Genomic DNA, 24281 nt, shown 5'->3' with positions numbered 1-24281 from the left:
CACAGTGTCTGGTACAATTAAAGAAGGTTAAGGTACTGGAGCAGAGAGTCTAGGGGAGGGGTCAGTGAGGCTACAGGAGTCAAAGTTCATGCCAGGTAGGCTACCATAAGGACTTTAGGGTTTGCTCTCAATGACACAGAAAAGCCGCTAGGAGCAGAGGTGTGATACGATCTGACTTGGGTTTTAAAACAGTCACTCCACTTGTAAAAATATTTTATGAAAGTTTAGGATAAAAAAGAAGAATTTTAAACATTGGCCAGATTATCATAACATTCATGAATTGATTCACAAAATATTTTCTGAGCTGCCCCCAACCCCACTTCGAGGGGCTGGAATAGCAGGCCTATTTCAAGATTACAAAGACATATCAACCATACGAAAATGTTTTAATATAACATTCTTTTTTTCAAAGATAGGGATTGCTCAAAGCAATTAACTGATTTTGTCCTTTTTTCTTTAGACGTTACGGAGATTGTTTTTCTTAATTAACATTTAGATGCACGTTTCATATTCTATACCAAGTCCTGTAATTGCAAACTGAGCTCCTGCTTGGGAAATCCTAAAGTTGGCTGCTTATTTGACTTGTCTTAAATGTCCCACGCACAGCACTTCGGCAACATCACTCACAATCCAGCATTATTGATAGGAGACCCTCGTGGGAAGTCTAAATGTGCTGGCAAGATTATTTGAAAAACTAATAAAATCCTTGTAATCCCTCTCAAGGATGCAGAGAGGAATATGGCTGCATTTCAAATTCATGGCATTTCAAAGGCATGAATTAAGCTCTAAGCTCTCCATTTGGAAAAAAATAAATCAACACAAGTTCTCTAATTTATGTTCTAAACTGAGAAAACAAATCGTTGCTAAGAAATAAAATTTGCAAAAAATATTCAAATTTGTTTCTGAAACACATTTTCTAGTTGATATGCACATACTTAAATCTACAAACTATACCAAAATATAAATTACAGGAATCACTACTGTTGAACTTGGTTGATATAATTTCACCATGAAATCTGAAGTCACTTTTTGGTTTGGTTAATTTTATTCTGACATTCTGCCTTTTAGGTGTGTATAAAACTGATCTTGTGTATTGATGTTGACACAAGACTTCTGTGAAAATGTATGAGAGGCCAGATGTGGTGGCTCGCGTCTGTAATCTCAGCACTTTGGGAAGCCGATGTGGGTGGATCAGGCCAGGAGTTCGAGACCAGCCTGGCCAACATGGTGATTCCCTGTCTCTACTAAAAATACAAAAATTAGCCAGGCGTGGTGGCGCATGCCTGTAATCCCAGCTACTCGGGAGGCTGAGGTGGGAGAATTGCTTGAACCCAAGAGACAGAGGCTGCAGTGAGCTAAGATTGTACCACTGCACTCCAGCCTGGGTGACAGAGCAAGACCCCATTTGAAAAAAAAAAAAAAAAAGAAAGAAAGAAAAGAAAATGTATGAGAAAGCTCATTGCCTCACTTCCTCCTCACCCCACCTATCTTGGGCAAGAGGGCTTCTTCTTAGCACCCACTATCTTGGGTTGTGTGACTCTCATGTCAGAGGGCTCTGTACTCCATCTCTCCACCTTGCCATCATCGAACATGCCACTCACTGTACATTGGCATGGAGCTACCAGGGTTCCTGTCTCCTTCAAACTGGCCATCTTTCCAGAAGACTTGCCAATAACCCATATAACAAACTGGCCTTTCAATCTCATGATCTTCTCTGTCCACCCCAGCCACCCTGCCCCTTCATTCCTGCCCACAGCTCCTCCAACTCTGACCAGCATTGCTTGCCCTCCCTGCTCTTCCCTGCCACCCACAGCATCTGTCCTTTCACTCCGCCAAGAACCTCACTACCCCCATCTGCCCTCTCCATCCAGGCTCACCTTCCTCTTGGTGGACCACCATTTCCACCTCTCTTGTCAGTATCTCCAAATCCCTTCCTTTCTTGTTTCCCTTGTCCAGCAAACCCCAGCCTGGACCAGCCTCACCAAGGCTATCTCAGGGCCAACAAGATGCTGGAGAAAGCCCATAACTGCATGGATTAGTGCTTCCACACCCATGGTCTCGAACTTCAGCAGGCCCCACCACTACCCTGCAGCCTCTGTGGATTGCCATTAGCTTTCCCTCCTGTTTTCCACAGCAGCCATCTTGAATCTTTTCTTCTTTCTCCAAGTTTCCCACCCCACCACACCTCCTCACACTGAGCACGTATCCTTGCTTCCAGCATCAGAGAAGTAATGGCCATGGAATATGAACTCCCTCAATTTCCAGAGCCCACCTCTCAACTACCTACCTACATGTTTATTATTATTAAATGTCCTAATTGCTCCCAACTCAAAACAAAATTGTTCCTCAACCTATATTCCTTCTGGTTTTCTCTCTCCTCCCCTTCCAAAGCAATCCATTCCCCACAGTTGTCTACACGTACTCCCACTCACGGAGACTTCTGTCCCTGCTACTCCCCTGCACCCACTCTCTCCAAGGTCACCAGTGACCTTTTTGTTGCTAAATTTTGTATTTGTTTTTTCAGATCTTGGCTTATCTGAAGGTACTTCACCCCACTTCCTCCCTGTGGCTTCTGTGGCACCCCACCCTATGATTTTCTTCCAATCTCTCTGACTGGTCTCACCTTTTCCTCTGGGTTCCTCTTTCTCTACTTGCCCCCTAAATGTTGGTATTTCCCAAGGAATTCTGTTCTTTTCTTTGACCCTCTCTACTGAAGGATTCCATTCATTCCCATGGCTTCAATTATGATCTCTATGGTGATAATTTGATAATTTATGACTCTATCCCTTAACCAGATCCCTCTCATAAGCTCCAAACCACCTCCTAGACATCTTGTTTGGACATATCACACCCAATTCAAACTTACCTACTCCTCTTCCTGCCTAAACTTGCTCCTTTACTGTGTCACATCTCAGGGGATAGCACCCCCATCCATCCCCTAGTTACCCAAGGCAGACACCTAAGCATCATCTTTGACTTTTACCAGTTTCCTCCACGCCCTCAGCTCTCATTCACAAAGTCCTCGGAATATTTACCTTCTTAATAACTCTGTGATGAGCTACTTAAAAAAGATGGGAAACTTGATGAACTATTAATACTTAAAAAACAAACAAATAAATAAATATAAAAATATCTCTCAGATCTACCCCCTCTTTTCCACTCACCATGCTGGATCACCGCAGCACCTTCCCGATCCACATCCCAGCCTCATCTTCTCCTGGCCATTCTCCAAGCAGCCCCTAGACCTTTTCAAAATGCACATCTCCCTAAAAACCTTCATTAGCTTTAGAATAAAATTATATTCTCAGCCTAGAATACCAGGCTCTTCAGGACCCAGCCCTGGTCAATCACTCTAACCCCTCAGTGTCTGAGATTCAGCATTCTAGTTAATCTCCTCTTTACTTACTGAGAAGACCCATGGAACTTCACTGAGATCTTTTCTTCCCCAAGAAGAAGGGAGAAGGCCAGCACTGTGTTCCCCTGGAATCTTTCACTACTCTAGCTTCGAAGTATTTAGAATTCCATTCATTCCTTTAGGGTTCTGTGCCCTAAAACCACCCCTTAAAAATGACAAAACAAATATATTGAGCATTTTCTCATATGAGTCAGGCCTTTTATCACATTTAACCCTCACAATTCTGAAGAACACATTTTAATTTCACAAATGAGAAAACTGAGACCCAGAACAATTAAATATTAAATAACCTAATCAAAGTCATACAATTAGTAAGAGAGAGAAAGGGGATTCAAACTCAGACTACCCAAGAAATTATCTCCTGTTTATCCATGGTCAAACCAATTTCTGGTAATCCAAGAAGAATAATGTGAAAACAGACTAACATTTGGTAAGTGCTTAATATTTATAAAGTACTTTACATAAGGAATCTCATTTATCCCTTATGACATTTTCAAATAAACAGACTGCAAATCCAAGAAGGTAGTTTAGGCAAGGTCACACAGCTAGTAAGTAGCTTTGAATTTCCCTACCTCCACCCTTAAAAAAAATTTCTTTTTTTTTAGAGACAGGTCTTGCTCTGTCACTCAGGCTACTAGAATGCAGTGGTGTGATTGATCATAGTTCACTGCAGCCTCGAACTCCTGGGCTCAAGCAACCCTCCCACCCCAACCTCCTGAGTAGCTGGGACTACAGGCATGCGCCACTGCACTGAGTTTTTTTTTTTTTTTTTTTAATTTTTAGTACAGGCAGAGTCTCACTATGTAGCCCAAGCTGGTCTCAAATCCCTGGCCTCAAGCAATCCTCCTGCCTTGGCCTGTCAAACTGCTGAGATTACAGGTGTGAGCCACTGCACCCAGCCCCACCTCCAGCCTTATTAGCTGCTACCTAACACCAATAAACAGCATTTTACAACTGAAAAAACAGCTCCAGCCCAGGGTCACACATCTAATCAGAGGCAAAGTCAGGATTAGGATCCAGGTTTCCTAACTCTACTTGGCTGTGCAGATGCTGTTATAGTCTCTGGGTGCTGCCAGAATTGTGGAACCCTGACTTTTTCCTATTTATAACAATTTGCCAAAACTGAAATTGGATTCCAGTGGTAGATGGATGGTGGTACACTACTTCTGAAGGGGTAAACTGACCTCCACAGGGTTTCAGCTCTGGCTTCAGGTGGACTTATTTGGTATCCCTCTGCAATACTCGGGTGATACTCTGCTGATGCCCACCTGGTGGCATGGTCCTCCCTGATCCACTTTTCCAACAGCCTCTGCTCTCACTGCATCCACTGAATGAGGCACTCTGCTTTAGCACACGTCCCATTTCCCCCTGCCTCCTTACCGTTTTCTCTTCAGTAATAAAACCCCATCTGTTCACCCAGCTCCAATTGCCTTCCCTGATGGTTTAGCCAGGATCAAAGCCCCTCTGCCATGCCTCTTAAAGTCCTGTTGGTTCTTCTCTAAATGCCATCTGTTTTACTCACTCCCCCACCCTAGCCTTCCCTTCCTGGATGTTACTAACTCAAGGATGACAGAGCTGCTTTCTCTCAGGCTCTGTCTCTTTGGTTTGAATTAGGTCCAGAGTAAAAGTCCCCTTGGTTATTTCCTTCTTGGCCATGAGTTAATTATTCCCATATATTAAGGCATTCTCCCCAGAGTGTATCAGCTGACATACACAAAAAAACATCTGGAGAAGGTGATAAAATGAAATGTGTAGATTAACTAGGCCATCTAGCCAACACCAGAATGTTTAGTGGAGAAATATTCAGGAAAGATGCTACCTAGCAAGGTGGGACATCACCAATGAGGCCTAAGATGCTGAGCAGAGGGTTGAAAGAAGAGCAGGAGGCCGGGCACGGTGGCTCACACCTGTAATGCCAGCACTTTGGGAGACCGAGGTGGGCCTAGGTGGCGGAGGCTGCAGTGAGCTGAGATCGCGCCATTGCACTCCAGCCATTGCACTCCAGGCAACAAGAGCGAAACTCCGTCGAAAAAAAAAAAAAGAGAGAGAAAGAAAGAAAGAAAAAAGAAAGAGCAGGAATCTTAGGACATCTTTACTTCATAACTGACAGGGCAGAAGATCTTTCTCAGAAAAGGAGTGGGAGGTAGGGCATTTAGGCACAGAAACGAGTAGGGCCAACAGCTAGAAATAGCGGAACATGAAGAACTGATGACATTTCAGGGAGAACTGACAGGAATAATAGGCATGGGTCTATCAATCTCTAGCATCATAGGATTAAAAGGGTACTCAAAGCATTCAGGTAAAATCCCAACCCACTGTACAAATGAATAAACATTTCTTCAAGGGGGCGGCATGCCTCTAACTGAACACCTCCAGCAATGAGAAATGCCCAACTTTAGGAAATCAGAATTTTGGAGGTGTATGTGAATGAGGTTCCTTTATTTTCTTTTTTTAAATTTTATTATTTTTCTCTTTTTTTTTTTTTTTTTGGAGACAGGGTCTCACTCTGTTGTCCAGGCTGGAGTGCAGTGATGCAATCTCGGCTCACTGCAACCTCCACCTCCCGGGGTTCAAGCTATTCTCCCGCCTCAGCCTCCTGAATAGCTGGGATTACAGGCACGTGCCACCATGCCCAGCTAATTTTTGTATTTTTAGTAGAGACTGGGTTTCACCATTTTGGTCAGACTTGTCTCGAACTCCTGACCTAGTGATCCACCTGCCTCGGCCTCCCAAAGTTCTGGGATTACAGGCGTGAGCCACCACGCCCGGCCCAATTCATTTTCAATTCAACAAATATCTATATTTATATCTCAATAGCTAGTGAGTGCCTACTACGTGCCAGATACTAGACACTGGACTGTAAGTATGAATAATATAGACATGGCCCCTCCCCTGTGGATCTTATAATGAGGAAGACGAGCACATAAACATGCAAGTAGAACAGAGGAAGTAGAGGGTGCTGCTCAAACACAGGGTAGGGCACTCAACAGACAGCCCAGCATCTAGATGTCTTCACAAAACAGGCAATGTCTAGGCTGGGGCTTGCCGACGAGTTAGCTGAGGGCAGGGTGGAGAGGCCCAAGGGAGTAGGAGGCTTCCCAGCTTCCAAAGAAGTTAAGAGTGTTGCAAAAAAGTGGAGTCCAGATCTTGAAGGGGAGAGTGGGCTTAGGTCCGGGGGCATGTGAAGCGCCCTCCGTCTGCTGCGCTGGGGGAGATGCTGCGGTATCCTGGAGTGGTGTGAAGGAGGCCAGGACCTGCGATGGGAAGACGGAGACGGGAAGGCCCTGGTGGCCCAAGGGATGACCAAAAGTGAAGCGCTCCTCTATGACAAGATTGAGACAAAAGTAAAGGAATAAAGTTCTGAATGCGGTGGGAGAGTCTCCTCCGTCCTCCCTCACCTTTGCTGGGCAGGAACCAAACCTGCTTGCCCTCGGTTTGCCCCATCACCGACGGGTGTGGTCGGGGGCACAGCTCTTCGCCCTTCTTCTCAGATAGGAAAACTGAGGCCCAGGGTCCTGAGGCAGAAATCAAGGTTTTCTCCTCGAAATGGCCTCCCAAGAGGCTGCCCGGGGTCTCACACGATCCTTCGAGGGTCCTGCGGCCTGCTCCACGCCTCCGCCAGCCATCCTCGGCTGGTCGTCTTTGCTATGGAAACGGTCCTCCCGCCCTGCTCCGCGCCTCCGTGTCTTCAGTGCACTCTGGGAAATGCAGTCCCGCTCTGTTTGCCTACCCGCGGCGTGAGCCCACTCCCCGTCCTTAAAGAACTATAAGTCCCAGAAGGCTGTGCGAAACTCCGCCGGTCTCTGGGGGTTGTGGTCTTGAAGGAGAGACCCAGTAACCTGCGGGCGGGGCCGGAGGGAGAGGGGAGGACGCCCCCAATGGGCAGACTCCTGGGCGGGGTCCGGGTCACCATTGGCTCCGGCGGCGCGAGGGAGGCGGGGTCAGAGGAATGAAGCGCGGAGCTGTTCGCCGCTCCAGGTGCTGAGTCTGAGGGAGGCTCCGGACCCGAGAGCCGCGAGAGCCGCGAGAGCCGCCGCCGCTGCAGCCGCCGCCAGGTCTGCGGCCGGGAGCCCGGGCTGTGAGGAGCCGGGAGGAGCGGGGTGCGCTGCCGGGCGCTGACCGCCCTCCCGCCCGCCGTCAGAGGTCAGTGCTGCTGAATTCGCTTTTGTTTTCTTGGGGAGCGGGCGAACCGAGGCGTGAGGGGCTGGGGAGTTGACGGGACGTGTTCTCGCTGCTCTCAGGACCGTGGGTCCCGGACAGCCGCCGACTGACTAGGGGCCTCCCGTGGCCGGGCGCCGGAGGTCGGAGCAGCTTGGGTTAGTTTTCGTTTTATCATGGAGAAGGCTCTTGGGTATGAGGGGCGAGGGCTGGGGGTCACCCCCACCCCCCATCTCTCCTGGGAGAGCGAGGAGGTTTGGACCCTCCCTCCCGCTGTGCCTGGCGACGGGGCTGCTCGGATTACTCAGGACGGGAGGATGAGGTTGTGGGATGAAGGGACTGGAGGCAGGGGGACCCCTCCCCGCAACACTTCGGCTGCTCGAGGTTACAAAGGAGTCTGGTGGTGATGGATGAGATCGCGGACCGCTCCCCTAGCCCAGACCCTCCCAGGGGTATTAAGGAAGGGCTGCTTGGGATGCAGGGAAGACCCTTGCCCAGGCCCCTTCCTCCACACTCGCCCCCCTCCCTATTCCCCCCTCCTCCCTTGGCCCTAGGGCTTTGTAAAGAGGAGGATCGAGGATGTGGAAGAGACAGAGGACTCTTACCCCTCCCACTTGGACCCTCCTAGGTTACTGGTGAGGGGTGGAATTGGAATGTGGCAGGGAAACGCTGGGAGACCCCTCCCCATCCTTCTCGGAGTCGCGGGTGGAGGAAAGCACTGACACTCGGAATCCCCCGCGCTCGGGCCCGTGCCGAGGGTTGGGTGGCCTGGGTGTGAGAGGTAGTGTAGGGGGATGTACGAGGAGACGAGGGACCCCTCCCCACCTCTCCCCACCTGGGCCTTATCTCCCAGGCCCTCCCTACCTGGATCCAGGCCTGGGGCTCTAAGTCGAGACGACCCGCCCTAGCCCACCACGCCCCGGGGACCGAGCCTCTGGCACCGCAGCTGGGGGCCAACCCAGATGGGTATGTACAGAGCGGGACGGGGCGGGTCTCCCCTCAAGCACTCAAGAGCTCCAGGTAGACGCTACCCCCAACCTCGTGCCCGCGAATCTTTGGGGGTTGCTCCGCTCCGATGCAGGGCGCACCCCAAACCGAGGATCGGGGACCTGCTTCCAGGACGCGCGGTGGCTGTTCCCAGGCATGGGGCTTTCGCGCTCGGCCCAGGCATCCTCGAGAGGACAAAGCGGCGGTCGCCGCACTGGCAGGCCTGCGCCGCGGGCTGGGCGGGGGGCGCGGCCGCGGAGGGGGGGCTTCGGGCGCGGCGCGGGCAGCTTCCACGGAAACGTGCCAGGAGCGGGGCGGGAGACAAAGCGCACCGGCTTCTAGCGGGCCCGCGCGAGCCGGGATGGAAAATCCCGAGGGAGGAGGCGGCTGAGCCAGGGCAGGGCACTATGCCCCCACATCTTTCTCTTTTCCCATACCCCCTACCCTAAGGCCAGCCAAGCACCCAGGATACTGTGCACGCGATGGTGACCAGGGCCCCTTCGGGGGCCGAGAGTGGGGGCGTTCAGGACCTGTGACCACTAGGACAGGGACAGGTGGGGGCTCCACCTTGAGCAAGGGGCCTGGAGTTCACGGGGCGTGAGTGGGCCAGGGTCCAGAGGGACATCCTGACTGGACCCTCCCACGCCCCATCAGCCATGTTAGGTCAAAGTTGGTTCTGGGGAGGGGATGTGTTTAAGTGTGTGAGGGTTTGCATGGATGATGGTGTGGGTCAGAGTGTGGGTGTGAATGTGTGTGACTAGATGAATGTACCCATGTGTGTTTCAGTCTTCATGTGTGTGGCACGGCCAGAGCTTGCGCTTCTGGCTGTGTGTGTGTGTGTGTGTGTAGATGAACCACTTACTCATTTACTGATGGGCTTGGATGTTGTGGGGGTGGGGAGCAGGGTAGTCACATCTTTAACTCTCAAGCCACAGCAATGACCTAGGGTCCGAGTGGATGCCCTCAGGGTGAAGGTAGCTTCAGGTTGCTTTGTGCCTAGCCTGCCTGGCCTGCGAAAGGCCCAGCAAGTGGGGAATTCACAACTATGTGGAGCCTTCTTCAGCCCTTCTGAGGTCTCAGGTCTGACCCTGACATACTCACCAGTGCCCTGCCCTTCCCATTTTATCAGAAGTTTTATCCTACTGTAATAGGCTGCTCCAAAGACCAGAATTCTGCCCCCTCACCACCACCATGTGTTTCCAAGTGAGGCTTGGCAGGGGACTCATCAACAGAGTCACTTATGATGTGGGTGCAGGACTACGTTGCAAGGCAACTTTTGTCACTTTGGCCTCCATGTCTGGAAGGGCATGGCGCTGACGTTGCTGGTCAGTCACAGGCGGTGTCTCAGAAATACTAGGTGTCTCAGAAATACTGTTTCCTCAGAGAGGAAACAAGGGTAACACAGACATACACTACAAGGTGATACCCCTAGAGGATAAGCGTGCCCCTCCCAGACCTGCCCTCCCCAATAAGTGACCCTGATTTCACAGCACTTGCATAGCAAAGGTACTGTGCAGCTTTGAGATAATCTTCACAGAGATCTACTTCCCATAGGATGAGAGACCAGATGATGGCCAACAGAACAACAGAAAGAGCAAGTACTACACAATGTAGCCACCATCTATCTAGCCCAGGCTGCCTGATCCAGTTCCCACAAGTATCCACTCCCAGTGTCCACAGCGACCTCTGCTGGAAAGAGGTTGAACCAGTCACAATTTGGCAACTAACACTCCCCCATGGTGTAGAGGCTCAGAGTGGGTGTGAGCATTGTCAGGTAAAATCACAAATCTTTCTATTGGGGGGCTCCCTCCTACCTTCAGAGTGTTGAGTTGATGTTCTTGTCTGAAGTTCTTTCAAGCTAGTTCAAGCCATGGAATTGCTGCTGTCTTCACCTCTATGGAAATGTTTAAAGAGGGCTTGAAGGTCTTTGTTCAAGTTTCTGACCAGTGGAAGGTGGGCATCAAACCCATTTATAAGGACAATGCATGGAAAACACTTATCAAGGCCAAAGAGATTTAGGCATCTCCTGTCTCTACCTCTACCTCTACTACTCTTTTCTCCTCTTTCCCTGTTCCACATTTATCCTCTTCTTTCTGTCATTATTAAATTAGTCAATAACATTTTTCAAAGGCAAGCCCTCTTTTCCTCAAAAACAATGTAGCCCAGAAAATGAAGGCTTCTGGAGGCTATTACCAAATGCAAAAAGCTGCAAATACGGCTTTCCAGGCCTAATGACAGAAGTGGGGGAGAGAGATAAGACATGCTCAGTCCTAAATACCCATCTGGTGACATGTGTCTCTTCTCCTGGAGTTACTCTGAAGGAATTTCATGCAGTCACAAAATCCTAAGAGCTCTGCAAAGGAAAGAAGGTATTTTAATACCTGGTATTGTTCTTACTTTGGCATCCATGTGATTTGCATTGAACTATGTGACTCAGTATCATAAAGTAAAAATAGGACTTAATCTCTTCCTTGCCTGTTTGGAAGGTGACTGCATATGGTGTGTTGTATTCTGCATTGGAGAGTGAAAAGCTAAATTGCCTCATAAATTGAACCACCTGCTTATCCTGATTAGAATGGTGCTTAACATCACCTACAGGCAATAACGTTATTTTATGTTTCTTTTAATTTATACCTGTATCTTTGTCTTGTAAAACATTTCCTCATGCTCATACATTATTACTTTCACTTGAAGTTAATCAAGAATGTTTAATCCTTGTACTGAAGCCAAACAAATTAAATATCAGCAGATTCAGGAAGATGTGGGTGGTGTTTCTGTTCTTTTTGGGCTCAAAAAAATTCTTGGAGTTCATAGAAAAGAAGGAAAAGGCCCTAAGATTTGGTAAATCTTGTGAACAGTTCTGAGAGGCTCCTTAGAAATTTCCAGAAGGGCTGGTCATGTTGAAGAATCTGAACACGCATGCAAGTGGCAGTATGCATGCTGGAAATGAGACTGCAGCCCTGGTATTCCTAAATCACTGCACTAATGCAGCTTTTCTCGGAAAATTTCCCAAGACCCTCCTGCTCCCTGGGGCAGCCAGCTGGATCACTGTGGAGGAGAGCTGTCCAAGGTTCTGGAGTGCTGGCCTCACCCACCTGGTGGGAAGGGAGGACTTCAGGGTGTGGACCAGAAGCAAGAGCTGAGGGCCATGGCCTCCAAGAGGATTTCCCCAAAGCTGATTACAGAATGGAATAGGAGGAAACAGAGCTGTGGTGGATATTACTGCATTACTTTGAACAAACTCATCAGCAATCCCTGTTTAAAGAATTATGAGCTAATAAGAGGAGACATTTTCTGACTCAGGCTCTTCACATGTAAGAATGTATTTAATCCTCACAGTCCTGTGAGGTAGGTGGTGGCATAATTCCCACTTTCAAGGTGAGGAAACCAAGCTTTGAGGGCTTTCCCAAGGTTACACAGAAGGGGAAGAATTTAGGTTCCATCCTGGATCTCAAACTCTGGAAGTTCCTCCTTACCACTGTTTTTTCCCTATTGCTATTACAGAAATAAAACTGAACTATTGGATTATTCTATGTAAGTTTATAATCAAATGCCAGAGGAATAGGATTGCGGACCCACTAGGATTTAGACACAAATCAGTCTTTCCAAGTTCAGCAAGGATAGTGCCACCTACTTTATATCTTATCCAGCTTTGTTTGTTTGTTTTTTTTTGTTTTGTTTTTTTTTTTTTTTTTTTTTTGAGACGGAGTCTCGCTCTGTCGCCCAGGCTGGAGTGCAGTGGCGCGATCTCGGCTCACTGCAAGCTCCGCCTCCCGGGTTCACGCCATTCTCCTGCCTCAGCCTCCCGAGTAGCTGGGACTACAGGCGCCCGCTACCACGCCCGGCTAATTTTTTTGTATTTTTAGTAGAGACGGGGTTTCACCGTGTTAGCCAGGATGGTCTCGATCTCCTGACCTCGTGATCCGCCCGCCTCGGCCTCCCAAAGTGCTGGGATTACAGGCGTCAGCTTTGTTAACTGAACTTGGTTACCAAAGAATGGGGAAAGGGTAGTATAATGACCTTCATGACCAGTAGCCCAGGGGTTTCTTTCCACTGTGGAAAATTTTCACAGGAAGCCAAGCGTAGATGGCAACAAAGTGTTGTCATTGTTTTTCGTTTTTAAGAAAGGAAGGAAAAAAAACATGAGGAAGCTGTTATTTGACAAAGAGTACACATACAGCCAAAGAAATAGAGCTTATCTTTATTTCCTAGCATCCTATTCCAAAGCTGAAGACACTCAGATATTGTTAAGAGATTCCTTCCACCTATTTGCACTCTCAGATTTTCATAGCAAAGCCTCTAACACCTAAATAAAATTTTCACTGTGTGGGCCTCAGCCAATCTCAGGGAAGCATCACATTCCTGTCCTTATGCCACCCAACCAAAGCTCTACCTCCATATGTGGCTGCAAGACTCCAGAAGGTGGGCAGGTTTGGGGTTTGGTGAATTTCAGACCACAAGTCTGGTCCTCCTAAAGTGGCAGTTCCAACTGCTCCAATCTTGCAACACACACAGGGGCCGGTTTCTGAGAACTCCCCGTTCGGTTTGGATGTCTAAAGAGGGTAGAAAGGAATGAACTTATGTTTTTTCTCCTCTCCCTGGGCCTCAGTCTGTACAACACTCAGATAAGGGGTTAGACTTTTAAGAAAAATTCTTCATATCAAGCTGAGTCTCCATTCCATTTTGAGTGATTCCTTCCCCTTCCAAGCTGGGGCTTCGCAGAGCTCTGATGAAAGGAGCAAAGGCTGCTACTGCTTTTCCCGAGGGCGCTTGGAAGCCAAGGACCCGGCACCCCATCTGGGTCTGCTCTGACTCATATGACTGCAGACAGATTTGATTGTTTTCTTATTTAGAGTCATTAATTAACTCTCCTTAGCATTAGAACAGCGTGTAATAAGAAGGAGGCCATTTGTGGGGGTCTCTAGGCAGCCACACCTAGGGCTGAGTACCACCTCCTTTGCACACAGGATCAGGAAATGGTTTCTAATCCTGGCTATAACCCTTTAGAAAGCTTAGATTGTTAAGATTTTAGGCTAATATGAGAAAGTGCAATTAATTGCTAAGGCTGTTGTGATCATTCTGGCAAGAACTGGGAGGCCCAGGAGTCCCTCAAAGGAGGACTGGATTTCCATTCATTCAACAGACATTTCTTGTGCCTACAAAAATGTGTCAGCCACAGAGCTGGGCACAGGGAACACAACCACAATGTGGGATAAGTCCTTTCTTATAGAAATCTTGGACGGAACAAGGAAACAGACACAGAAACCTTGAAATAATGTGTGATGTAAGCAGAAAGAGCTTTAGAAATGGAAAGGATATTAATAATCATAAACCATCATGTCTTTTTAACATGAGGAAAGACAGCGAGGGAAGTTGAGGGCTGCTCTGGCCACAGCCCTGGTTAGTGGTTCTAAGATGGGGCTTAGAACCCAGATTTTTTAATGCCTAAAGCATGTTCTTTCCACTGTCCTAAACTGTTACTGTGTTCATTTAATTACCCAAAGGACACATTTCCGTTAACATAGGCTTCTTTGATCCAATACCAATGCAAAACCCAAATTTTAAGTTGAAATAGCCCAGGCACAGTTGCTCATGCCTATAATCCCAACACTTTGGGAGGCTGAGGCAGGAGGCTTGCTTGAGGCCAAGAGTTCAAGACTAGCCTGGGTAACATAGTGAGACCCCGTCTCTATAAAAAATAAAAACATTAGCTAGGCATGGTGGTGAATGCCTGTAGTCCCAACTACTTGGGAGGCTGAGATGGGAGGATTGCTCGAGCCCAAGAGTTCAAGGCTGCAATGAGCTATGATTGTACCACCACACCCTAGCCTGGGCAACAGAGCAAGATTCTAAAATTTTTTTTAATTTAAAAGATTTTTAAAATAAAGTTGAAATAGAAACAAATAATAGAAAAAAATAGGAAAAGTAGAATGTCTGTCTATATATCTGTTGTCTAATATGGGGCCATAAGCACTTGAAATATGTCTAGTGGCAATTAAGATGTGCTATAAGTATAAAACATACACTAGCTTTTGAAAAATTAGTATAAAAAATGTAAAATGTTGCATTAGTAATGGTAATATTGATTACAGGTTAAAATAATATTTTAGATATATTAAGTAAAATATATTTAAATTAATTTCACTTGTTTCTTTTTACTTTTATAATGTGGCCACTAGAAAATTTATATTGTATATGTGGCTTGCATTTATAACTCACATTATATTTCTACTGGGCAGTGTTGTTCTAGACTGCTTCCATTTAGGAGGATATTTTCTTTATAAACTGAGGCATTTAGCAAAGTAGGTCTGTAATCAATTAGCCTAGGATTTGAATCCTGGCTCTGCTATTTGGGCTGCATAAACTTGAGCAAGTTGTGCCTTAGTTTCCTCACCTGCAGAATGAGGTGATAATAAAGCCTACCTCCTAGGTTTTGAGCTAAATCACTTAGAACAGTGACTGACAGGTCCAGAGTGAGTGTTCACTTAATATTAACTATTGTTATTACTATTGGAGGAAGCTTATGAAGTATTACAAGATAAGGGCAACAGGAAGGAGAGCAAGCAGACAATTTTCAGATAAATCAAGCAAAAGATTTATTACTAGTTAAAACATGATTGAAAACACTTGCTAAGTATGCGGCCCCTATTTTCTGGAAGATAATCATGTTGAGAAAAGATTTCAAGCCATTTACATAAGCATACAATGAATAAACAAATTAGCTAACTGCATTATGCACAGGTCTTGACTTCAGCTAATGAGTTGAGGAAGAGGATGATTGTACCAGATGACTCAAGAGCTCTAAGTCTCTTGGACTCCCAGATTCCTCAGGGGAATCAGGGGAATGACAACCTTGTGCTCTGGGAGAAAAATTCTGGACAGGAATCAGACATACCCAAGGTCAAAGCTACTCTGCCACTTATTGGCCTTTGACAAGACACTGAGTCTCAGTTTTCTGTTCTGTAAAATGGAGATAGTACCAACTCTGTTGCAGGTTGTAGTGAGGATTAAATTAGATAATACAAATAAAACATCAGGTACATAGTAGGCACTCAACAAATGACAGCTGTGACTAAATGGGATTTCAGGTATTCTTTAATAGAGAACTTTTTGTTATTTAATATAGAATTTGCAGTTCAGGCCAAGCGCAGTGGCTCACGCCTATAATCCCAGCACTTTGAGAGGTCGAGGCGAGTGGATTTCTTTAGTCCAGGAGTTCAAGACCAGCCTGGGCAACATGGTGAAACCCCATCTCTACTAAAAATACAAAATATTTGCCAGGCATGGTGGTGTGCACCTGTAGTCCCAGCTACTCAGGAGGAGGCTGAGGTGGGAGGATCACCTGAGCATGGGAGGTAGAGGCTGCAGTGAGCCAACATTGCACCACTGTACTCCAGCTTGGGCTACTGGAATGAGACCGTCTCAAAAAAACAATGAAAAAAAGAAAGAGAATTTGCTGTTCAGAATCTTCAGTGCCTTTTCTACAACTCTACTGCGTCATTCCTCATCCTTATTCAGTGCCTGAGGAGATTGAAAGGACAGTTTCACCTGATTAAGTGTGTCTACACCAAAACGTAGGATATCAGTAACTTTGGGCACACTCTACACGATCTTTCATGTTCTTCTCTGTCCAATTAACACACATGAGGCTCTTTCCTGGGATAATGAGGCAAGTAGCAAAATGGGCATTGTTCTCCATCATGTTTACCCTGAAGTTCTGACCTCGGTGTTTACAGCACTTTACAAGTAGCTTTGCTTTTAAAAAGAGAGAACGTAAATCTGGAAACCAGAGCCCAGAGCCATTTCTCCTGACTCCTAGGGCAGGTCATGGGTCCATTCACTGCATAGCTCTGAGGGAACACATATTGTTGCTGTTCTCACCCATCACCTTTTCTTCCAAAAGTTTGCCTTCTGGAGGAAGACAGCCAAAGAAATATGTATTAAGCTCAGTGAAGGCTTATGTTAACAGAGCACGTTGAACTGTAAAGAAAATACTCAGATTAGTCCTACAGGAAAAGTGAGGATCACTTCAAATGTTTTAGCAGGAGAGCAACACAGATTTCCTGACTCAAAGCATAGCGGGTGAATTGAGGTGGAGGGAGGCTCACCTCTGGTTCTGTTGGGAGGCCCCTGACTTTCAGGTACCAAGTACCAGTGCTAAGTTATTTGGGGATAGTCTGGTGTTAATATGCACATTTTCCTACTCATTCTTTCTTTTGTTAATTCAACAAATGCCAAATGATGGATAGCTAGAGTGGGGTGTTTTGAGAACCCTTCCCCAGGAGGAGACCAGGGTCTGGCTGGGGAGAGGAGAGATGCTCATATGCAGAGTGAACCAAGGAACGGGGGCTGGAGTAACCACAGGAGTCCTGATTAAGGCAAGTTGGCTATGGCAGTGGAAAAGCTATGGATGCCAACCAAACTTGAGTCTGAATCACATTTTTACCATCAAATGTGTGGCCTTGGGCAAGTGCTTTAACCTTTCCAGACTTCGTCTTTCTCCTCTGGGGCAATAAAACTAACTTTTCCTGCCATGGCAATTACATGGCAACATATATGAAAATGCTTAGAGACAATACTAACCCTCGTTCAAGTGTTTACAGTGGGTCAGGCATTGTGCTCAGCAATACATATGTGTAAAAGAATACCATTATTATCCTTACTTTACGGCTGAGGAAAGCAATGCTCAGGGACTTTAAGTAACTTGCTCAAGGTCACGCAGACAGTAAGAGGACCAGGACCCCAACCCAGGCAATCTGACTGCAGAGCCTGTTCTTAACCACTGAGATCACTGCTTCTCTGGTTCAAGATCAGCAAGAACCCAGTAACTATTATTTTGAAGGAGGGAGGGTGATTTGTGGGTCAACTTGTGGAGAAGTCTTATGCTTGGTCTTCAAGCATGGGTACAATATGGATAATCTCTGAGGGGTGAGTGGGATGGGGAAGGAAGGCAAGGGTAAGTTGTGATCAAATGAACAGGGGTAGGAATGACAATGGTATGTTTGGGAGCACTGAAATGGAGAAGAGTTTCCATATGAAATAGATGTTTGGAAAGAAGAGTTGAGAAAGCCTTGAATGTCAGACTAACAAGTGTTAGAGAACCAAAAAAGCTCATAGGCAAAGAAAGGGATATGAAATCTGAAGCCATCAGTTTGAGGCATCTCACTGAATCTGGGTAATTTGTTGCAGTGTTGAGTGTGCTCACCAAGTGTCTCAAAGCCAGAGCTTCTGGAGGGTATTGCCAGGTAGCACCACAGTTGAGCATTCCTACCAGTACTATTTGGTTTTCAAATAAATTACATTATTTCTCTCATTTGGTCTTCACAAAAGCCCTGGGCAGGAGAAGGGTAGCAGGTCTGCCACAAGGATTCCTGCCTGTGTCAAGTCGCAGGCAGTAATGGCTGCCATGAAGCACAGATGCCAAGAACAGCTGCAGTGCCCAAACCCAAGCACAAAGCTTAGGAGAGGCTTTCTCTGTGAGGGAGGAGGCAGAAGATTTGCTCCCTGTGCACTGGGAGGCAGGCAATAGTATCCTTTGGTTCATGATTCCCAGTGACACTCCTGAGCAGCTGCCTCCCAGGGTGGCTGCTGGGAGGGCCTGAGTTGGGGTCATTGCAAATTCCACAGCCCTTTTTGGTTGCAGCACCCATCAGTCACCTGCTCCTGTGCAAACAGCTTGTTTTACAAAAGGAGATTTTTTTGGACATGCCATCTTGAATTCATTCTGCTTATTTCTCTGTAGGCTGCAGGGGCTGAAAACCAAACCCCATCCTCCTTAGGCTGGTTAGAAGGAAAATCTGTCTTTTCTAATGGCTGCAGTTGCACTCTGCGCCAGATTTCTCTCCATGGCTACGCTTCTAATGACAATGGAAAACAAAGGCAGGAAAGGAGAGGGGCACAGATGCAGCACTTCTTCCAAGAGGCACCTGCAGTTCTGTGGAGGATGCAAGGCAGTGAGGAGGTAACTTTCACAGCTATGAGACAGTCTCTTGATGAGTAAAGAGTTTTGATGTGCAAGATAATAGAGGATGAAAGAGATCACTGTGTTTTCTTTGAAAAGTCATGCCAGGATTCCAGATGCTCTCCACAGTTCTGGAAGGATGAGTGCAAGGGTGGGCAAGGCCACAACAATTTTGACAAGTTGTCCAGGGATAAGACCTTAGTGATTATAAACATATAACTAATGAGAAATGACAAACACTTGGAAATGAAATGTTAAGGGCTCATCTGGCCATTGACCCCAGTAACAATGTGTGTCAGCACATGCTGAACTCGACAGGGTTGAATGGTGACTTCTGGAAAACAAAATCAAGTTGAGAAATCAGAATGATAACAATAAAGGCACGGATGTTTGGAACGGCTGTGCATCAGAAAGTAGGGCTGTTTGGTTACATCAGAGCAACTTCATCAGCCAGGACCAAGTATTCACGCCCTGCTCACACAACTGGCTCCTACTCTGTGTTGAACCCTGTGTCAGACACTGGAGAGATGGAAGTGAATGAGATACAGTCCCTGTCCTCAGGGAGGTAGTCAATTCTAAAACAGAACAAGAGATGCAGTGTAGAAAATGTGCAAATGCACATGGCCACTTCATGACATTCCCTTCTGGGTGCTTCCTCACGCCTCTGGAATTAATGTAGCCCAACAGGTGAGGCAAGTTGGGATCTTATAAATACTGCCAACCTTATCTCACACCAGGTCTAAGCAGACCTGGTATGTGGAACCTGGGGTAGCAGAGTAGAGGCAAAGGCTGGTGTATTTCAGAAGCTTGTATACAGTCGGTAAGGATGATTTGCCTTTGTATTCCTTATTTGAAAGACAAGCTCTTGAGACCCTTTGCCTGCAATTAGAGCATGCTGCCACAAGGGGCACCATGAATTAGTGTGGTCTAAGCAGCCATGTGTCCGTCCCACAGGCATGGTATGCTGAGCAAAGTACAGTTTTTCCACTGTTAACCTTCAGAAGAATATAATTTTAAATTAATTTATTATAATGGGATTGCACATTTAATAAGACCAAGCCATAGTGACCTATATGTAGTGAGTGGAGCGTTGTGAATTCATCAACATTCATTTAACAAAATCCATTGTGTGCCTACTACTATGTGCAAAGAAGAGCACAAAGTCCCTGCTTGGTACTCAAGTCCTAGAAGGAAGACAGAGATAGATAATTACAGTGCAGTGAGATAAGATAAGTGGTAATATGGAAGGAGGAGCAGAGAGCACTGGAAGCATAATCCTACCAGGGGGAGGAGTGAATAATTCTACCAGGGGGAACACACACCACACACACACATGCACGCTCTTGTGTGTTGGGTCCAGACAGTAGCACCTGGGTCACAGGGTTTATATCAACACACATAGAAGGGGAAAAGCCAATGTATTGGAATACTTTTAGATGCTGTAAGGAATTCAGATTGTTCTATTGCATGAACTTGGATATATCACCTATGTCTCTGGACCTCAGTTTCCTAATCTGGTGCTCTGAGGGTTTGGCAGTGGCTATCTTGACTATGTGGGTGGAGCAGCATGGAGGTTAGAGTAATGACTTTGATCTCCAGTGACCAAGCCTGAGATTGTCCTTGCCCTGAGACCTCCTCGGCACTTGTTTTTTGGGACCCTGGTGATGCTACCACTTGATTCCAGCTGAAATGTTCCAAGGGATCGCAGAGGATTAGCTAAGATTCTGGTTCCAGAGGAACTTGGTGTTTGTGGGGTGCAGACTTTGGTGTAGAGTGGAAATGGTTTAGATCTCCTGAGGTGCCACTGGCTTCACCACCCTCCCCAGTAGCCAGGCTGGCCCTGCCATAGCACTGACCAGTGCACACACTGCCTGCCTCCTTCTCACCAGTGGTCTTCTGACCTGTGGCCTGTCCCTGAGGCCACTGTTGGGAAAGCTTTGTCCGAGTCAGGCAGAGGATCACTGACAGCAGGCCAGTCCCACTCCTGCCCCTCAGGCCCCCCAGAAGATGAGGCCCTTCTTGGCCTGTGTCTCCCTCTGGAGAACTTGGGCCCTGGCAGGATGTCCCTCCCACCCCAGCCAGCCCCCACCCTGCCTTTCCCAGGCCCCAGCCCTCCCTGTCTGTGGCCCTCAGCAGAACTGGCACCTCTGTGTTAGGGGATACGGGGGAGCAACCAACTTGAATAAATGAAAAAAAAAAATGCCAGAGTGTTTAATTTTAAACAAACCACTTAAAGCTGCTAATTGCCCTGTAGAGAGTTTTAATATGCAATATATTAGAGCAATACCTGGTTAAGAGAGTAGACAAATGGAGGCACTGAAAAAGCCCTCACTGAAATTCCATTTACAAGTCTTTAAAAGGATTTTTTAAAACAGTTTGTATGCCCAGGAAGTTTCCCAGCTGAGACCAATAGGCCCTGACCCACCTTTCTAGGCAAGGGTCAGCTCAGGTCCCTTTCCCCCAACCTACCCTCACTCTGGTCCCTCAGCCCTAGAACCCTCTCTCTGTAAAGAGTTCACCCCTGCCAGCAGGGACCAGATCTGCTCGGGCTGTCTTTCTCAAACAAGGGCCAGTGGAGCCAAAAGGAAGGGCTTCCAAACACAGGTAGTAGTGATGACACTTTCTGCCACGCCTCCCACCCACCATTGCCAAACACACACACCCTGTGGCCTGGACAATCCCTTCATCTTGCAGGAAGCACTGGGGCACCTCCTAGGAGTGGCCTGCCACTCTCCTGCTCCAGGCATGCAGGACTCCCTTCCTGGAGCTAGCAAACAAAGAAAAACCAACATAGGTCCTTTAAAACCACTCTGCAGAGGATGTCGCCTCCACCAAAGGAGATGAGAAGGGCAAGCTGAGATAAGCAGAGCTGCTTAGAAACCGAACACAGAGTCAAATTAAAACATTCATTGGAGGCAATAGAACGCGGATCAGTGGAGTGAGAAACAAGATGTCTCCCTTCCAAATCACTGCAAAAGAGAAAAGAAATCATCAGCTATTGCTCAAAAGTCAGAAAAGAAAGGAAATGCAAAAAACATAAAACAAGATGACAGGGGGCCACCTGGAATGGTTATGACGATAAATGTAAGCATTTAACATTCCCTTGTAAGAAGACAAATGTTCTAGATTAAATTCATACAGAAGACTCACCTAAAATTAAATGGCTCCAGGGTAGGCAAAGCTATCCCAGGTAAATGCAAACAAAAGAAAAAGCGTGAGTGGCTATATCAGACAAAGCACAATTTAAGGCAATAAGCAGTGTCAAGCAGGATAAAAAGGGTAATTTTATATTCATAGGAGCAATTGTGAAAGCATAACTGTTCTGAACATTTGTACACTCAGTACTTTAGCATCGAAATACATGAGGCAAAATTTGTTACCGTTAGAAATACAAGAAGCTGGCCAAATGACAGTTGTGGGCATAAATTTACATTCTTCTCTCAGTACCTGACCTCAAATAACCAAAACATATATAACAACGGAAAGGAGTAATATAATGAAAATTTAATTAAAAGGTGGGTACTGAACTTTGTACCAGTCTGAATGATGTTTGCCATGTTTTAAAAGCCATAAATTCATGCCTGCAACATGTGTTAAATTTAGTACACATTTATGTATACAATATAATTATAATAGCAGTTTTCAAAATCCTAAACCACTGAAAAGCCACTGAAAGAAAATAGACCAAAATGTTAACATATGGTCTGTTTAGAAAGGTTGAAATTTAGGCATTTTTAATTTTTCTTTTTTTCACTTTTTCTTCCCGTGTTCTTTAATGATCAAATAATATTCCATGACCTAAAAAAAAAAATGAACTAGAAAAAAAAGAGTAAGACTCATTCTCATAGATAGGGTTTAGAATTTCCAAGATTTGAGACCATATATTCATGGGGTTTGGGTAAAAATTAACAAGCAAGGGCAGCAGATAGGAATCCCAGCAGGCCCCACACAGCTTGGGCTTCTTCGCTCATCCAGGCCCTCCTAGCTCATTGCCTACTTGAAATCCTCTGCCCCAGGGCACTGCATTCTCCTAACTCAGCTCCCACTCCTCCTATCTCATCCTTTCCACCCTTCCATACTCCACTGGCAGCTCCAACGTGGTTGCCCCAAGACATAGCCTGGTCTCCTTGCATACCCCATCTGCCATGCCCTGGTGACCTCGCCCACTCTTGTACAGGGATGTAGCTCCCCCTTATGTGCTATGGACTCCTGAATTCATCTCTAGCCCCAAACTCAACACAGAATATCAAAGGTGTACATCAGCCTGCTGACTGGACATCACTCCATAAATGTGGGGAAGGAATGGCAGATGCAGATAGATGTGCCTGCAGTCAGACCCTCTGAACACATGAGGGTCGGGCAAATGGATTGAGTGTGAGGCAGGGATGCCACAGAGGCTGGTGATGAGAGCATTTAAATATCCACAGTCAGATGCAGTAGAAGGTTCTTACGAAAGAATCAGAGTAAATCATCACCTTGGGTATGGCCTACTCTATGCCATCCAAAAATAAAACCAATGGCTCTCTCTGACTTACATGATTATGAACTGTGTTTATTTCAGTAATCCAGAAAAACAACAGCCGGGCATGGTGGCTCATGCCTGTAATCCCAGCACTTTAGGAGGCCAAGGCAGGAGAGTCATTTGAGCCCAGGAGTTCAAGACCAACCTGGGCAACATAGTGAGACCTCATCTCCACCAGAACCAAAAACATTAGCTGGGCATGCTGGCACACACCTGTAGTCCCAGCTGCTCTGGAGGCTGAGGTGAGAGGATCACTTGAGCCTGGGAGGTTGAGATGTAGTGAGCCATGATCGCACCACTGCACTCCAGCCTGGCTGACCCTGTCTCGGAAAAAGAGAAAAAAGAAAAGAAAAGAAAAGAAAAACAAAGTCAAATTTTTAAAACCAGACGCAGGCTGCCCTGGCACTTGGAATGCTCACTCTGGACCCCTCAAATTTTCTTCTGCCCACCTCATACATTTAGCTGCCAGACAGACTCTGCACCCCCACTGAGATTTGCTGGTCAGTGGTTTCTGGTCTGGTCTCCTTACTTCTCAGGGCAGAGCAGAAAGTCTGTAAATTTCCTGAAGTTTTTAATCTACCAGTAAAACAAGTAAGGATGAGATGAGGTTCTTAGCCCACTGATGTGGTATGTTAATTTAAAGGCTTTTATAACTACAAGGTACTGTCTCTTTTGAAAAGGACAAAAATAAACTTAAGTACTTTTTATAAACATATATTCTTATCAATTTCAGCTCTAAGTACATACTTTCATTGGAAAGTAAATTACTTTAAGAGAGCTTTCTAAAATTATTACATATAATTTCTCTTATATAAGAATCCTAGGTCTGGATTGCTATCCAGTTACCATTTTATTTTAAAAGGCAAATGTGCATGAGACCACTCTGGAAAGAGTGGCTTTGGAGAAGGAAGAAGTGAGTCCTCTAACAAGTCACGTAACTTTTGTAATTTGCAATCTCCTCTTTTCAAAAGTGAAGAAAATAATACCTACCATAAAGGATTATTGTAAAGAAAATTCTGTTACTTTTTTCTCTTTTCTTTTTTTTTTTGTGAGACAGAGTCTTGCTGTGCCACCCAGGCTGGAGTGCAGTGGCACAATCTCAGCTCAGTGCACCTCTGCCTTCCAGGTTCAAGTGATTCTCGTGCCTCAGCCTCCCGAGTAGTTGGGATTACAGGCCCGCACCACCACACCCAGCTAATTTTTGGTTTTGGGTTTTTTTGTTTTGTTTTGTTTTGTTT

The 24281-nt window shown here is 46.3% G+C and overlaps 1 protein-coding gene and 1 long non-coding RNA gene across 3 annotated transcripts in view; one reads left to right on the top strand and one right to left on the bottom strand.

The window, feature by feature from the left end:
• Positions 1 to 5482: 5482 nt before the first annotated feature.
• On the bottom strand, positions 5483 to 7199 carry LOC129394311 (uncharacterized). Its single transcript, XR_008621473.2, has 2 exons — positions 6836 to 7199; positions 5483 to 6737 (listed from the first exon to the last, which is right to left on the bottom strand). It is a non-coding gene; the product is annotated as an uncharacterized LOC129394311 (long non-coding RNA).
• Positions 7200 to 7367: 168 nt separating this feature from the next.
• The window catches only part of SMPD3 (sphingomyelin phosphodiesterase 3), a 90435-nt gene continuing 73521 nt past the window's right edge, over positions 7368 to 24281 (top strand). The window contains exon 1 of one of the 2 annotated variants that reach the window (XM_003814572.5): positions 7368 to 7558. The gene's annotated coding sequence lies outside the window, so the exon portion shown is untranslated. The remainder of the gene's footprint in view (positions 7559 to 24281) is intronic. The other variant, XM_034940534.3, reaches the window with a different exon arrangement.

This window comes from Pan paniscus, chromosome 18 (genome assembly GCF_029289425.2).
Source record: "Pan paniscus chromosome 18, NHGRI_mPanPan1-v2.0_pri, whole genome shotgun sequence".
Taxonomy (NCBI): Eukaryota; Metazoa; Chordata; class Mammalia; order Primates; family Hominidae; genus Pan; species Pan paniscus.
The sequence above is the reverse complement of the archived record's forward strand: the minus strand, read 5'-3'. Positions and strand labels throughout refer to the sequence as shown.